This window comes from Aedes aegypti, chromosome 1 (assembly GCF_002204515.2).
Source record: "Aedes aegypti strain LVP_AGWG chromosome 1, AaegL5.0 Primary Assembly, whole genome shotgun sequence".
In the NCBI taxonomy this organism is placed as follows: domain Eukaryota; kingdom Metazoa; phylum Arthropoda; class Insecta; order Diptera; family Culicidae; genus Aedes; species Aedes aegypti.
This window is the reverse complement of record NC_035107.1, coordinates 288555400-288573450: the sequence shown is the minus strand read 5'-3', so window position 1 is coordinate 288573450 and position 18051 is coordinate 288555400. Positions and strand designations below refer to the sequence as shown.

At 38.8% G+C, this 18051-nt stretch overlaps 1 protein-coding gene across 1 annotated transcript in view; it reads right to left on the bottom strand.

The window, feature by feature from the left end:
• Positions 1–17572, bottom strand: part of LOC5565589 (cyclin G) — a 75642-nt gene extending 58070 nt beyond the window's left edge. Inside the window, exons 1-2 of the mRNA XM_001649915.2 lie at positions 17036–17572; positions 6270–6672 (exon numbers count right to left, since the gene is read on the bottom strand). The gene's annotated coding sequence lies outside the window, so the exon portion shown is untranslated. The remainder of the gene's footprint in view (positions 1–6269; positions 6673–17035) is intronic.
• Positions 17573–18051: the final 479 nt, after the last annotated feature.

The following is an 18051-nucleotide window of genomic DNA, read 5'->3' as shown; positions in this document are numbered from 1 at the left end:
TTTTCCGGTGAAAATCCTGGGATTTTTATGCACACAAACACGTCGGAACACTTGACGAACAAAACAGAAAAGTAATCATTCAAATCGGTTGACCCGTTTGGAAGCCATTTCGTGACATACAAACACCACTCCATTTTTATATAGATAAATACGTCGCATTCCTTGTCGAGAACAGTAAAAGCATTACTGAAATCCTTACTTTTTAAAACTAGAGAACCAAATAAAAGATTGAAGAACAAATTATTGAATTCGACTATTTTTTTTCCTTGTCATTCTCGGCAACTGAAAATACCGAGACCTATCACTTTTCACAACTTTTAATATGTAACAAGGACCAGGGATTGAATCCTGAGAAAATTGAGAGAATCTCTCACGTATCGCTCTCGGTAACTATCATAACATGCTGCACATTATGAGAGACTGTTTATCGTATACTGCTACAAGTTTGATCAGATTGGGGGGATAGTAGTGCATGATAAAACCCCTTTAACATGCTCCAAGCCTGGGGGGCACTATTGCTATTGGAAGTTCGTAGATTGTTTATCGTGTCAGTAAAGAAAAACCCCTATCCCCAACGGTAAACAAGCGAGAAAAATGGATTTTATCATAGCTCTCTCTTTGGGGCTCTCGCTCGCTGCTTCCATTTATCGGACTTGTTACACCTTGCGATACAATGACGATCGTAGACCGCAACAGATGGGATGTTTTTCTTTGCTTGCTTTGATCGTGCTTCATACTCAAATGAGAGCGAATTCTGCAATGCCTGACAAGGACTGAAAAATATTCCTCTGATTACTATAACATCCTGGATTGACACGTTTTTAACAATTATTATTTCTAGGTTGATAACGGCGCCGACACTACCTTTGATAGTGATGGATGACGTACTCGACCGTAAGGATACCACTGTGATAAGCGGTTAAGTCGGTTTGTTCAATTCTAGCACTATATACAGGGTGTCTACTCATTTACAGAAATGAAATTCCCTGATTTTTCCACGTTTTCCAGGTTTAAACAATAATTCCAGATTTGAAAAAATCCCATAATATACGAATGATTAATTTTGGAACAATAAAAACTTTTGTTTTAAATGATAGGTATCCTTGAAAATAAATTGATCTAACAATAACTTCAAAGTATTATTTACTTCAATAAAAAATCTGTTTTGTTCTTAATGTGAAACAAAATCAACAAAATTGGTTATTTATAATAAATTGCTACGAAAATCAAGAATGTTTATCAAAATTAAACATTCAAAATTTGATTTGATATAATTATCTGAAAGTGTCATCAATCATCAAAGTTAGATATGAAAAAAATAATCTATTGGATCTTAAGGAGAAAATAGATTATTATATTAGGGAAATCAGGGCTGGTAGCGAATGGTTAAATTAGAAATAAGAAGTTTAGATACCTCTAGCTTGAAAAAAATATATGACTGCTGAAAGAAACCTAACAGGAATCATGAGATGAGAGTTTAATGCCAATGTTGAACATACCTAAGTATATTTCTAAGGATTTTTTGGAATTTCTCGTGACATCTCTTAAGAGTTTGTTTTGGGATTTTTCACTAGCTTTCTAAGTAATTCTTCGAAGAATTTCGCCTTAGATACCTTCAACAGTTCAGTCTAGTTTTTTCTATGGATAACCGCATCAGGAATCATCTATCCAAAAATGATTTCATGGATTTTCCTAGGACTTCCTACAGCATTCCCATTTAGAGCATCTTCAAGAATTTGAAATTTCTTCAGGAATTCTTTCAATTTTTTTTTTAATAAATTTTTCAATGAAATCTTTAAATATTTTTGCGGCCATTCAAGGAAATTTTAAGGAAATCTTTCAGATTGTTTTGAAGATTTTTTTTACATCTGGAATTCGGAAATAAAACCCTAGAGTAACCTCAGATGAAATTTGTGTAAGTTCTATGAACGCCTTGATGAATTCATACGAGGATCACTGAAAGATCTCCCAATTTTCTTCCTAGAATATTCTTGATAAATTGCTAAGAAAAAACATTAGAATCTCTAAATAATGCCCTACAAGACGTTTAGAAGAAATTACTTGAAATAATTCGAACAAAAACTCTGATTTTTTATTAAAGATTTGAACAATTCATGGAGATCAGGCAATTTTATTTGAAAGTTTATTAGAGATATGATCGAAACGCAACAAAAGTATTTTGATGGAATGCTATAAAAATTTCAGGAGGAACTTATTGAGGAATACTATAGGTCAAATTTATCGAGGAATTCTTAGAAACGTTTATAACAGATATCATCGAATAATGCCTGAAGGGTTTTTGGAGTTATTCCTAAGAGAATAAATATTTGAAAAAAATCTTAGAAAAATGCCTGGAATAAATGAAAAAATCGGCTTAGGAATTATTGAAGGGTTTCGTGAAAAAATGACGATACGATTTTTTTTCGAAAACTCTCAAATAAGCAAATTAAAAAAGTTACTTTAACGATATTTTTTATTAAAATAGGTACTTCAAAGACCTTTACCAAAAATACAGACTTGCATTAAAGTAGTGATCAAGACTCTAAACAAATTTGCTAACATGAGAAATGTTCTATTTTTCGTACCTGTTATATTTGTTGCTCTTTTCCGACGAAGTTTAGTATTCTTGCATAACAGGCAAAACAAACATTGTTTATAAATAAATTTGAATATTTTCAACGAATCAACTGCTCATGCATGAACGACACCCAACTGAAACTGTACTTGCCTTTACCAATATTACAATCTAAAGTTCTAATTCCTTGTCCAAACATGTTTTATGCTGATTAACTAAGGACTGAACATGTCAACTGGCAGTTTGATAGCGGCGCAGCCGAAAATTTTTTTGGTTGAGAAGATTTTGTGTCCCAAAAACGACATAGTCTACTGTATTACTGTTCAAAAAAAAATTCCCTGAGTGTATCCGAAATTCCCTGAGAATTCCAGATTTTTTCCAGATTAAACAAAATTCCCTGATAATTCCAGGTTTTCCAGATTTTTCCAGGTAGTAGACACCCTGTATATAGAATTGATGATGTAGAAATTATGTTACAACTATGCGAAAGGGACGTGTCTGAGATGAAACCCACGGCCTCCTGCCTGGGAAGCAGAAGCGATAGGCATTTAACTATCAACCCACCCAATTTCTTTATCTTGGTCCATTCAAATTTCAAGAAACAAATGTTATATGTTTGCCACATAGTAAAAGATATATTAAAAAACATTAATCAGAACTACTTTTCGGTACCTCCTTATTGATTCTCGATACTGTGATATAAAATATCTAGTTATGGATTGTAACTGAGATCTCGCTATCCATTCGAATCTCCGCTATCCAAAATAGAAAGTCTGCTAAAAGTTTGCTGAAAATACAATTTGCCGATAACAGAATTTAGTATATGTTTCATTCTATGAATTTCATAGGGTATAAAAAAGTGGTTTTTTGAACATCTTGCTTTAAAACACGCCATTTACAATTCAAATTGGCATGTCACTAGCTGATGAACGTGTAGTCATTTACGCAACGTTGACCCCTTTTCCAGGAAGTCTTGAGGGTTTCTATGTCCAGTTACACTGTTACAATATTTAATGAAAAAAAAAACAAAGCCTGCAGTAATTCTAAAAACACTTCGGATGGAATCTCTGGACAAATTTATATAGGAATAATTTGAAGAATTGTAGCATTATCTGGTGGAAGACAACACAGAAAATTTACTTGAGAAATGTTTCGAAGAGTCTGCTGGAGTTGTCTCTGGATACTAGAGAAATCTATGGAGAAAATGTGTGAAGGAAATTCATCCTCGCTTCTATCAGTGCTTTTTTAAAAAACCGATAGAGAAATTTCTGAAGCGGAATAATCTTCAAACGAATTCATAGAACAATTACTGGAAAAATGTGTGTGATTCTCGCAGGATTTCTTGGAAACCTGTAGGAATCTATTGGAGAACCTCCACGTAGGAATCATTTTCTGGACGAGTCTCTAGGAAAATTGCTACTAGAACGAGAAATCCAGTAGCTTGTTTTGCAATCGAAAGACCAAGCCAATAACATGTGCATTTATGCAGACGGGAAATCGAACAATTTTAAACTTTTCTTCGTTCATAGTGCGAGAAACGAAAAGCATCATTCGTACTAAAGTCAGGGGGTCGACTACCTGTCCCTTCTTTTTGTTCTTCGACCTTTTTTCATAGATTCGAAATGGACAGGATATTTCCTGAATTTGCTTCAGGTTGAAAGCAGTAATGTGTAGTATGATTTTCATAGTGGGCATTACACTACTCAATACTAAAAAAATACCAATGACTTCAATTTTAAACTTGCAAGACGTTTTTGAAAATGTGCTGAATAAGGGTCCAAGCGTTATTCCAGGTTTTTACCATGCCATTTGTTATAAATGTGCCCAGTTGTTTTCCTAAGTATATACTCAGACAATTCTATAGAAATTGTGACGACGCCTCATTAAATTAATTGAAAACAACAAATTCTTCGGGAATCCAGAAAATCAGAATCCCTTAATTCAATTTCCTTTTCTATCATTTACTGTCAACAAATATTTAAACTAGTTCCGAATTATTTTCATACAAACAACGGTTGTTCCATCTCAGATCCCGTATTCACTTCTTGAAAACGAATAGAGACTGTGCTTGACCTACCACATTGAATGAAATTGCTCGAATAGTCAACATAATGCCGCTTTCTGTTCTTTTTTTTTTGTTTGCATTTTGCACTTTAAATTACAGAATATCCTCTAAATCATTTACATTCACAACATTAAGGCCGCACGGGACGTCATCATAATCACCCTATCCATTTGAAGAAGCAAATCCCAAGAACCACTCCATATATCGATGCAAAAAATGTATCACTATGATTCTATATATGTAGTGCACAACCCAATAGATTTTCAGCTTCATCGATTCACTAGAATTCGAGATTTGCTTTAACAAAGTTTTGATGATGTTTGTTAGAGTGAGACAAAAGATAGGGAAAATAACACGGTCTCCCGTGTCGCCTTAATCTGTTATGGATAACATGGCTACATCAATTCCATTCTTTTTTGGCTTCTTTGCATGATTTTATGCGCTGTAAATTAGAACCTGTTTCTCCACATTTAACACAATCCGATGTTTCGAGGTTCCCTATATTGTATGCTTTCAGTTTTTCTCGGTTGCTAATTATATCATTCAAGAAATTGGTCTTTGGAAACCAGAAATTCTAAAAAATTTGTTTAAAGGAATCTGCTCTGAAATCCATTGACATTTTGTTAGATTACTTGGAGTTATTTGAAGAAAAAATCTTACAGGAGATTGCTGAAGGTACGAAAATTCAAGGGAACATTAGAAAACATCAATTCCTAAATACATTTCGTTAAGAATATTTTGATATTCCTCGATAAGAACAGCTAGGTAAAATTTATATAAACTAAAATAAATAACCTATAAAGTATCATCGTGAAGAATTATTGGAAGTATTCTAAGAAAAAAAAAATCTATGTGATACCTGAAAAAAATCTATCGAAGTGTTCCTGAAACATTCCTAGGAATTCAAAATGCTATTCTTGGAGAAATTCCCAATAAACATTTTGGTTTAACAAGAGTTGAACAAATCACTCTCAAGCAGATTCCTACAATTTTAAGGGAAACCTGTAAGTGTGATAAGTAGAATTCTTAGAGGGATCTTTGGATTAGTTTATGGAAGAACAATATATGATTTCTTGGAACAGTCAATGAATCCCTTGGTGTATTAACGCATATTTGTTTCTTCAAATATTTGGGAGCTTCTCAGGGAAATCTTAGTTCCTTGAGAAATATTAGAGGAATTCCTGAAAATATATGTTTATAGACAAAATCGGGTCATTACTGTATTGTGTTTTTAGAGCAAATAAATTATATTCAAAACAAAGTGATCATTTTCCTAGTTTTTTATTGTATCGAAACCTCGGCTCTCGCAGAGCTAAGCGAATCGCGTTCGGAAGTAGGTAGATGCGAAACCAGTCAGCTCTGTGCGCGATAAGCAAACAAAGAGCCCCAATCAGGCTTTGACGGCGATTGACGAGGGGTGTTTTGTTGCAGCAAAAAGCTACTGTTTTGATATGCAAATTGGTTGACCAAAGCCAATCCGAAGTGACCTGATTCGACATACGTATACGACGTAAACTTCCCTAACTGGCAAATTACAATTACAAAATGGAAAATTGCATCAGCATTAGAAAAAAATGATGGACGATTGTGTTATCGATGGGTGACTAATGGATATAAATAGGTACTCACCTTTGGAATCAAGTTATGAGTCGTTCTCCGTACTTTTCGCTTTTTTGTGTATGTAAAGTTACGATAATTTGAACTCTGATGATTTTTCGTGGAGGCGAGTTGTTGTTCGTCCTCACGAAGATGGTGTGGCGGTGGTTGCGATGTGTGTTGTATATTATATATTTTTGTAAAATAAATTAAAATAATATCTACACATATATCACAGATGTTTGTTGGATGTGTTTCTCAACTTTCACCTCCGGTTGACCATCATCATCATTCGTCGGCTCTCGCGTCACTCTCTTCACTTCGGCTCCTCACACTTCTCTGATGCACTCTTTTATTGCTGGCTTTTCGGGGATCGATTTAGCAGTCTTTTTCCAAGCGATTCGCGTTTGCGTTCGGCTCTTCTTCTGTTTACTGACTGTCGAACAAAACAGAGAAAAACGGTATTGTGAAACAGCCCCTTGGCTCAAGGCGTCGCGATTCTCCCGTTCGTCACCCCCAGGGACGTCGCTCTCTCCCACTATTCGCGTTCGTTCGATTAAACCCACGGTGCTCCCCAGACCGTTAGTATAAGAAAAAAATCTCCATCAGATCTGTTGCCAAAAATTGTGTGGTTCTTTTTGGAGTTAAGCCCTCTACATGAATAAGGCTACATTTTCAAATAAAATCAGAGATTGATAAAGTATCTAAAAGTATTACCAATATCTTTTTGAGACATCTAAAAGCATAAATTTTATATACAGTACACTACGGAACATTGCCGTTTTCAATCATATTATTACCCGTCTTGTTTTCTAGATATTGACAGTTGGAAATGCAAGTTTACCAGCTTGTATGGCAATTTATTTGCTTAATTTGCAACAAAATTCAATCTATACATCAAGCGTGTGTTAGTATAAGGGCGTAAGTCGCATGATCGATTTCTCTTCATCGATCCTCTCTTCCGTTAATAAAGACGACAAAACGCAAGTTTGTCAGCAGTTTTCCACCTCAGGAGGCAAGATTGCATTGCTGCCTAGCGTCCTGAAGTGAAAAAATGCCAACAAACCCGCATCTTGTCACCTTTATTCACAGAAGAGAGGATCGATGAAGAGAAATCGATCATGCGACTTACGCCCTTATTCTAGCACACGCTTGACATGTTAAACAATACTTATCAACAAAGTATAGTGATCTCTCCCTTACTCGATATTGAAGGGACCATCGAGTTATGGAGGTATCGACTTACAGAACACAAAACCAGTGCAACTGCGATCTAAGGGACCATCGAGTTAGCCATGAAAACCAACTTTTACTATGGTTCTCTAACTCGATATCGAGATACGGAATATCGAGTAAGGAAGAGTTAACTGTGCATACAATTTTCGATGCTCGAAAGGTGTTTTTTGATGACTTTGAAAAGTATTGTATTTTGCCATATAAAAAAAAACGAATTGTTTTGTATGCAGATTTTGAGCATGTTGAAAAAGTCTATTTGCCCTCAAATTAATCGTTAAATTTGAAATAAAATACATCTTATATTAAAGTTGAAGTCCTATTTTGCATTCTTGGTGAATTAGATCATCAAAAAATTTGATGAATCATACTTTAAATTTTATGTGAACATTAATGGAACGAGTGTTTTATATCATGTAGCTCTAAGTTGTGACGTGCTGGAGTATTTCTGAGAATTGCATAAACTCAGCAACCCAAAACGAAAGAAACATAATTTGCTCCTTGAGACACGCAAAAATGCCATTTTTGTTACGCTGTGTTATTGATGCATCTCATATCGTTAATGCAATCACATGCCGCAAATGTTTTTTTTTTTCACGATTAACTTCCCAATTAACCATGCAGCATTGTATCACTGCTCATATAAAGCAGCTGGATTGCCGTAAGCCTTATAAAACAACCAAGTGATTCATAAAGTAATATTAGTGCATTGATACATTTGTAATGTAGCGTTAATGCTCTAATGCAGTAGAATACGTGCAATGTTATAATGCTTGTGGTTACTTGGGTTATTTTTCGTAAGCTCAGCTCAAACCAAGAAAGAAATAAAGACCTACATGCTGCAATTGTCCAAAATTGTATGGTACCTACATCAAGTTTTTTTTTTTCAGTCAATTAATTTTAAAAAATTAACTGAACGGCACTGCCATCAAAACAACTAGGTATACTTAACGACACACATAGGCGTTTTTGAACCATTGCCTAGAAAGTTTTCTAGCTGAACCTATTTTAATTTTCCCAGGAATCAATTATGTTTTTCTTGTTACGCGTTATATGCTAACCAGCGCACACTTGCAACTTTTAAGATTTTACGTACAGTCAATTATAGAAACTTAGATATCAGTTATTTATAGACCGTTTTGAATGGAATTTTCACAGCTCTTCGGACTAACCTGATTTTCAACATATTCTTTTGAGCCATTTTTGCCAATCACGAGTACAAAAGCAATAACGATTTGACTAAAGTGAATTTTTTGACAAACTTTATATAATGGACGTTGATGCAATACTTTTACGATATCTTAAGCAAAGTTGTAGATTTGGACAAAATGAACAAGTTTTTGAGGGATAATTTTTGTGTAGGTAGGACTTTCCTATTTTTAGTTAAATCCTTTTTTAATTTAATTATTAAATTACTTAAACCAAACCGTTATTAGGGTGCAAAACTACTTAGGCAATTCCATGATTCACTTGGGCATGGGCTGCCGAATTATTTCAAACTTTCAATGTTTAACATTGCAATAATAAGCCTTTCAGTACGACGAATATTGCTGCGAAATATGAGCCCTGTAGCTTCCAATAATCCCCACTGCCCAACTGAATCAAAAGTGCCAATAATAGGCTCCGGGTCCTTTTGAAGTAGTAATTGCAAAAATCATTTAAAAACATATGCTAAAATTTAAGTTATGTCTGACGTACTATAAAAATTTCATTACAACCGGTCTTTAAATAACTGAAATCTAGCCTATCAGGCTGCAAAATGGTGAGTCGACAATCAGGAAGGAGCGTCCAACACAGCTCTGGTCCTCACAAGTTCCTACCTCGCGCTTCCACGGGTCAAATGATGACAAAGACCGCCAGCTAAGGGTTGCGTACTTAGCTGGTAGTGCAGCCTGGGCACTGTTGTCCTTCTGACATCAGCTAGAGTGAGGATGTGCGTTCTGAGCGTCTGTACACCAGGAAGTGCGGCTCAAACAGCGTCTGTTCTGGTATCCAGCGGCTGAGTACGAAACGCTGTATCACGTCAGCTACACCTAAGATGGCAGTCCCATCAACGTGATGTAGGTAGCGCGACCCCGGTAAGGTAGCATACCGAATTCATTATCCACCACGAAAAATGGAGAAAGAAGAAGAAACGAACGTTATTTTCGGCAACCGACCTGGCAACGAAATAAGGACTATGATTGGAAACTCGGTACCTGGAACGTCAGGACCTTAAATGAACCTGGACGAGTGAGCCTTTTGGCTCGTGAATTGCGAAAAGTTGGCGTGTGCGTGGCTGCTATTCAGGAAGTGCGTTGGCTAAGATCTGGAGAACGTGAATTCAGAGCGGTAGATCCCGTCGCTAACACCGCTTTCAAATACAACATCTATTACAGCGGTGGCGATAAAGCTGAACACGGAGTCGGTTTCATAGTGATCGGGAAGCAGATGAAGCGCGTTATTAGGTGGAGGCCGATCAACGAGCGGATCTGCGTATTGAGGATTCGGGGCAAGTTCTTCAACTACAGCCTGATCAACGTATATGCACCGACTAACGACAAACCCGATGACGTGAAGGACGCGTTTTACGAATGTCTAGACAAGACCTATGGAGAATGCCCAAAACACGACGTGAAAATTGTCATCGGCGACGCTAATGCGCAGGTCGGAAAAGAGGACTTCTTCCGCCCTATCATTGGTAAAGAGAGCCTTCACTCTGTTACCAACGACAACGGCCTACGTTTAGTGAACTTTGCTGCCACCAGGGGGATGGCCATCAGTAGCACTTACTTCGCACGCAAGGATATCCGCAAGCACACTTGGCAACACCCAAATGGCGAACTTTGCAACCAAATCGACCATGTTCTGGTAGACGGCCGACATTTTTCCGACGTCATCGATGTTAGAACTTTCAGGGGTCCTAATATCGACTCAGACCACTATCTCGTTGTAAGCAAAATTCGAGCGCGATTATCAACCGTCTCGAGTTCTAGAAATCGACAATCGTTGCGTTTCAATATCCAACGCCTGTCAGCAGATGGTGTAGCAGCGGACTACCATCAAAAGCTCGACGAGCGGATTAGCGAAATCGACGAAAGCGTCAACCTCAGCGATCTGTGGGAGTCAGTCCACGGAGCAGTGAGCACAGTAGCGCGAGAAGTGGTAGGTACTGCTCAACGAAGACCAAGGAACGGTTGGTTCGACGAGGAGTGCCAGAGAATGACGAACGAGAAGAACATGGCTAGAAGCCGGATGCTGGTGTCTGGTACCCGTCAGAGCAGAGAGCGGTACAAGGAAGCAAGGGCAGCCGAAAAACGGATCCATCGCAGAAAGAAAAAGGAGCATGAAGAGGCAGTAATTGCTCAGGCGCAAGAAGCTATGGAAGAGAACAACATGCGACGGTTCTACGAGTCCGTAAATGGTGTGCGGAGAAAAACAGCGCCGTCTCCCGCCATGTGCAACGACCGCGAAGGAAACTTGCTGACGGATAAGACAATGGTGGCCGCCAGGTGGAAAGAGTACTTTGAGTCATTGTTGAATGGAAATAATGGAAGTGGATCTGGTAGCAGAATTCAAATCGATGACGATGGACAGGCTGTGGAACCTCCAACGCTAGATGAGGTAAAAAAAGCTATCAATGGGCTGAAGAACAACAAGGCTGCTGGGAAGGACGAGCTCCCGGCCGAACTTCTCAAACACGGAAGCGAGCAGCTGCACGAACTCCTTCACCGTATCATATCGAGGATATGGGAGGAAGAACAAATGCCTACTAGTTGGTTGGAAGGTCTCATTTCCCCTTTGTACAAGAAAGGGCATCGACTGGAGTGCGCCAATTACCGAGGGATAACACTCCTTAATTCGGCGTACAAAATCATGTCTGGAGTTCTGTTCAACAGATTGAGACCGTATGAGGAGTCCTTTGTCGGCGAATACCAAGCTGGTTTTCGAGAGGGCCGATCAACGACGGATCAAATGTTTACCCTGCGTCAAATCCTAGATAAATTCCGGGAGTACAACTTGCAGACTCATCATCTGTTTGTAGATTTCAAAGCAGCGTACGATTCAGTGAAGAGAAACGAGTTGTGGCAAATTATGTCCGAACATGGCTTTCCGGCGAAGCTGATTAGACTGATTCGTGCAACGCTTGATGGATCAAAATCAAGTGTGCGGGTGGTGGACGAGATTTCATCATCGTTCGTAACCTTAGATGGATTGAAACAGGGTGACGCTCTTTCTAACTTGCTGTTTAACATAGCGCTCGAAGGTGCTATCAGGAGAGCCGGTGTGCAGAGAAGCGGTACCATTATCACACTTCTCATATGCTCCTTGGCTTCGCGGACGATATCGACATCATCGGGATTGACCGTCGGGCAGTGGAAGAGGTGTTCGTGCCTTTCAAGAGGGAGACAGCGAGAATCGGGCTCACGATCAACACCACAAAAACGAAGTACATGATAGCTGGTGGTCAACGTGGGTCCGGACGTGTTAGTGGTAGCGAAATGGTGCTAGGTGGTGATAAGTTTGAAGTGGTGGAAGAATTTGTGTATCTTGGAACACTAGTGACATGCGATAATGATGTTACCCGCGAGGTGAAAAGACGTATTGCAGCTGCGAGTCGGGCTTTCTACGGGCTCCGTAACCAGCTGAAGTCCCGTAGCCTGCAAACGAAAACAAAACTCGCGTTATACAAGACACTGATCCTTCCGGTTGTCCTTTATGGCCATGAATCATGGACATTGAAGGAAGTCGACCGGAGAGCTTTCGGGGTGTTTGAACGTAAAGTGCTGCGAACAATACTCGGCGGTAAACTAGAAAACGGCATCTGGCGGCGTCGCATGAATCACGAGTTGTACCAAGTGTATAAAGAGGTGGATATTGTCAAGCGCATAAAACACGGCAGGCTGCGTTGGGCTGGTCACGTTGCCCGTATGCCGGAAGAACGACAAGCAAAGATAATATTCAACAGAGAACCCGGACGAGGCCGCCGACTTCGTGGTAGGCCGCGCACACGATGGCTTTTTGCGGTTGAGGAGGACTTAAGGGCACTTAACGTTCAGGGCGACTGGAAGCGATTGGCCCAGGACCGAGCCCAGTGGAGAAGACTCATCCATTCGGCGCAGATTCATCGTAGCGAATTGTAGCCCATCAAGTATCAAGTAAGTAAGCCTATCAAAGTTAATCATTTTGTAAGGAAAATCGGTAAAGTTGCATTTTTTGCCCAATACTTATTTGGATTTGTATTTCTTTCATAGTCCAACAGACTCAAAAGGTCTCAAGGAAAAATTAAAACTAATTCAAAAACATTACATGACATTATATGCATACTCATCGAAACATCAATGATTAATTATTAGAACAATCATCATTATTGAAGTCTCACTGGAACAACAATGCACATACAACTGAACGATTGAACGCGATAATTATACAAATTTACGGCGTCCATGTATTATTAAGTCGATTAACAAATTCTTTGAATTACTTAGCAATACTTCTTTTCAACGTTGGATTCTACACGTCGATAGTCGATTTACTCAACACGAAAAAACACACGATCAACAGGATTTGAATGCCTCAATAATCTATTTGGTATTTTTTTCTTTTTTGCTTCTGATGGATACGCCGCAAAACGGAATAAAATGTCAACCATATTTTTTGAAGCATTGATTAATAACTGTGGGGCATTTAAAGCCATACCACCATGAATCCAAGTTGACTTGATTCCGACATGCTTTCATTAAAGTTAGGCAGCGTCCATTTATTACGTAACGCAAAAATTGGAAATTTTCGACACCTCCCCCCCCTCCGTAACGCTTTTTGTATGAGCCGTAACGCTTGAGTCTACTCCCCCCTCCCCATAGAGCGTTACGTAATTTGTGGATGCTGCCTTATCAGGCTTGGAAAAATACAGAGCCAAACAAATGTTTGACATCGTAAATATTTGCCCAAGCAAAGCGTGTAGGGAAAGACGGGGTGAGAGCGCCCGCCGGTGCAAGACAGACCACCTTCAGTTGGACATGAAAATAGCGGTTTCTTGAAAGCAAACCAAGTACTATCCATAAACACAAGATTTTTGACATTCCGAACCATTAATGGGATATTTACATTAAATTTTTCATAACAAATATCAAAAACAAAGTTTCTACTCGTCGATATTCAGGTTGATCTAAATCGAAAATTTCTTGTAGGAAATTGTAATTGTAATTGCTCAATCCACACCCTGGCAGACAATTATCCGCCCATCTAGACACGGGCTGGGTGAGGACCTACCAAGCCTCCCCCGTTAACATGTCCTATACCGTTTAGCACACCGGGATCTTCCACAAGCAGGCGCCGGAATTAAAGCGGTCCCACAAGCTTCAGATACATTAAATAGATATAGTCCCTCTGGCACTAAACCGAATAGCGGCCTTCATATCATCACTAGCACTGCCCATCCCGCACGCCAAACAAAATGCCGGAAGTAGCGTGCCGTGTAGAACATCCGATGTTCTACACAGCACATCACCTCCGACACCATGCTCAACGTACAGCAAAGACATCGCCAATAAAATGCGGAATGCGTCATACGATTCAGTGCCAGAGGGACTATAAATGTAACGAAGAGGAAATGAAAAGATAGTAGAGATGGTTTGGTTGTTGGATTGCTGAAACGAGAAGAAATAAAGTCATTACGTTAAAACGTGGTTTTTATAGTTGAATAAATGTATCGATAGTTTCTCATCTGTTTCTTTTCCGTGTCGTAGTTGCGTCGATTCTATCCACCTCGAGTTTTGTCGTCTCCGCTCGAGCAATGAGGACCGCGATGAAATGAAAATATAAAAATATGACCATTAGTGTTTATCTATTATTTAATGTGGTTCTCATTTGCTTTTAAATACCTAAGTAACATGTGAACTCTGCCTCTATCAGAAAATTCCAATGAATTATATTTTATTCTCCTGCACTTTCCCTAACACAAAGTATTCCTATTTAGTAAGACATTTACAAGTGCAAAAGCGCAAATAAAAGTGTGGGACCTCATCGAATCATGTTGATGCCCTCAGAGCACTCATTCTTCGATTTGCGAAAAATGAGTCCGCTGAAAACACCGACCCGACTCGACGCAATCGCGCACCTCTACCAACGCCTCCGCACATGTAAAAACTTCTGCGATAAACCTGTGGTGTGAAAGAAATGCGCAATATTATTTTAATTTCAATCCTAACTGCATGACCCGTAGGCTCTATGCGTATGATTGTTCATTATTTTAGCTAAATATACCAGTTATTTCTGTACATCAGAAGAAAAGAAAAACGATTAAGAATATCTTGCAGCGTAAAGTTTAAGTGATCAAATATTAATCCTTTCTTCGAACCTAATTTCATTATACATTGGGTTAAATTTTATCAATTTATACATGTGTATTCGAAGAAAACAAATCACGAGCATTTATTACCTCGCAACACATTCCTAAGTGATCAGATATTTATCATTTTCTACAGCCTAATTTAATAATACCTAACCTACATTGGGTTGTAACAAAAATTTGATCTTGGGATGTTGATTTGCCTCCTAATCATTGTTTCGACAATAGTCACATGCTTACTATCCCTTATGGCAGTGTTGTTGATTCTATTGTCTATCGCTCATCAGTTTCGCGCTACCCGGCAGGGACTTGGTCCTATGTACCCAATACTCTGCTGTGTCTTAACTTCACGCAATACATTATGTAGATGTGTGATACAGTTTGCGGAATATTATGATTTATCACTTCATCCAGATGAAAAATTCTGTTATGGTACCATATTCACATATCAGATAACTCCCACCTGGAACGATGTAATACATCGGAGACATGTAGATTCAGATGTATGTAGACGATCTATGCCTAGTTCGGCTCTGATCGACAGGCAATCAGTGTATTCAGTTTTTCAACTAGCTTGAAGCGATGAACGTATCAAGACAAGCTCTCCACTATATCTGCTAGCAATCACCGGTCGTCGATAGACATTTCGGTTCTTTTCTGCTAAAGAAAGACCCGATTGTATGCCAAAGACTATGGCTCATGCTTTTCAATACAGCTGGAAAAACAAGAACTACACCCAGCACCAAATAGTACGTAACTATGAGGCGGACCGGAAGGTTTGATGAGCAATCCCCACCTAAATCGAAAATTTCTTGTAGGAAATTGTCAAGAAAGGCATTTTTCTTTGATCGCAGTACGCAGTTGAAAATAAATGTCATTTCAAATGGAGCTCACTGTAGAAAATTTCTTGACCATTTCTTCCGCAGAAATTTTTAATTTTCTTGAGCGGAACAGCATACTAGCAAAATGTGAAATATGGATTGTAAGCATTAAGCTTTGAAATAAGGTCCTAATTATAAAAATTGCGCAAGCGGCGCAAAACCGGCCACCCCTAATTTATACCATAAAATATCTAAGCTATTTTCAAAGTTGTAACTACCTGATAAATTACTAATCAAAATGATTCAATATCCACGTTAATCAATGTAGAATTCATAAAACATTATACTTCATAGAATCACAGGGAACTGATATATATTTTTTCGCAAAATTATACAGTTAAACCTCCATGAATCGATGTTCTATGACTCGATATCGACTCATGGAAACAAACTTAATACCGAATTTCGTGGCTATGATGGTCCCACGAAACAGCTTTCCAAAGGATTTCTTTTCCATGACTCGATATTTCCATGAGTCGATGGTCCCTTCAATATCGACTCATGGAGGTTTGACTGTATACGAAAATCATGGTGGTCGTTTTTACCCCGAGGGAGGTCATGCGCAAATTATGTCACGCTCTAAGGGGGAGGGGGAGGAGGTCAAGCCAAGCGTGACAAGCCTTACAACACTTGTGAATTTTTTTTTATCATGCCTAAGGCTTCAAAAAACAACATGCTGCGTCGAAATACAATTTATTGGTTCTTGATTTTGACATATGAAATAAATTGCTTAGGCGGGCGGTCTTACCACGTCTTCCCCTACTGATAGCTCAACACACCATTCATTTACCTCGTAGATAAATTGCTGTTATAGTGTTCTGATCCAAAATATGAGTCGATTTTATCCATAATAAATATTCTCCTCTCCCACTGATCCACATCTGTAGGATGGACTTCGAAATGTCTATAGAAATCGATACTTAACTAGGTACTTCTAAACGTAAATAACCGCGAATTTTGAGGTGTATTCCCGAAAACAATTATATTCTGCAGTTTCAGGGAGGTAATGTAGTTTTGTACAGGGTCACTATGATTTTTAATCAAATTTTATTCTGAAAAATACCTCTAGGTGATCCATAACTGTGGAATGTCTGTACGAATATTATTTTAAAATTTTGCAAAGAAATGCAACTTAGCCATAGAAACCGACTGCTGAGCGCGAATTTAAAGATTTTTTTTTTCTGTTAAAAACGGTCTGTGGAGCACTGTGACACCCTTTGCTTGTAGTGGTGTCCGCAAGCTCAGCTTTTCATCGTAAACAAAAAATTTCTTCTTTTTCAGTTACAGTCTTTGAGACTCTGAGCTTGGGCTTGTTTATCGAATGGGGGGACGCTACATTGAGTGTAAGTACTTACTGCTGTTTGAAAAAACCGACCGACTAGTAGATAGAAACTCTTGTCGCTGGGGTAGCTTTGCTCTCTGTCCCTTCCTAAGATTGCGATTTTTGTTTTAAAAATGGCTTCTTTTTTGTACACAAAAGGATCACAATTATTGAAAAAACGGATTGATTTCACATTCACTTCCCGATTGCACACTGTCGACGAAAGACGATGAAAACTCACGCTCAACGCTAGGACATTATTAACTTAAAAACACGGATTACGGATCTAGCTTCCAATCTAGAAGGCGTTACTTCTTCGGAGTGTCGCCTACTATTGCATCACTATTTCGCTAATTTCCTCCAAACGAATGCCTTTCCGGAAGATCGGAAGCACTTCGATGGGTTCTTTTTCTAGGTGGCACTTGAGCACTGCGTCAACGACGACACAAAAGCCTATTCCATATTGATGGCGTTTTTTTCTATTCCTTCACAATGGTTGAAATTTAAACTGGCGTTTTGTCACACAGGACGCTGGACAGCACTTTCGCTCTGATCGAGGTTTAAACAAAGAATAGTTTCCTCGGCTTGGTTCGAACGACTTCGGACCCGAGTGTGTAGAGAAAAGCGTTTGTAAACAGGGGGCCACTGCGGTGGTGTTGGTGAAAGCTCGACCCCACCGCACCCACACTGGCACGATTTTTATGTGTGCACACACAACAGGGAGGGGAAATTGTGTGTTTTCCACCATCACATTTTATTAAATCTAGTACTGCACGGGGTGAAAATTTTTCTTGAGAGATGTCACCACCACAAGCAAGCCGGATGATGGTGTGCGTGATGCAAGTTTGTAGAGATTGTGCAACTAGTTTGGGAGAGTGAGAGCGAAATGTAATGTAGAGTTATGCTGAGCGATGGTGAAGAGTTCAAGGCAAATTTTGAACTGCGGCGGCGGTGATTGACTTTCTCGGTGCGCTTTGATTGGATTGTAATTAAAATTGAAAGTTCCAGTTAGAACGCAAGATATTGCAGTTTGTTGGTTTAAGACACTGG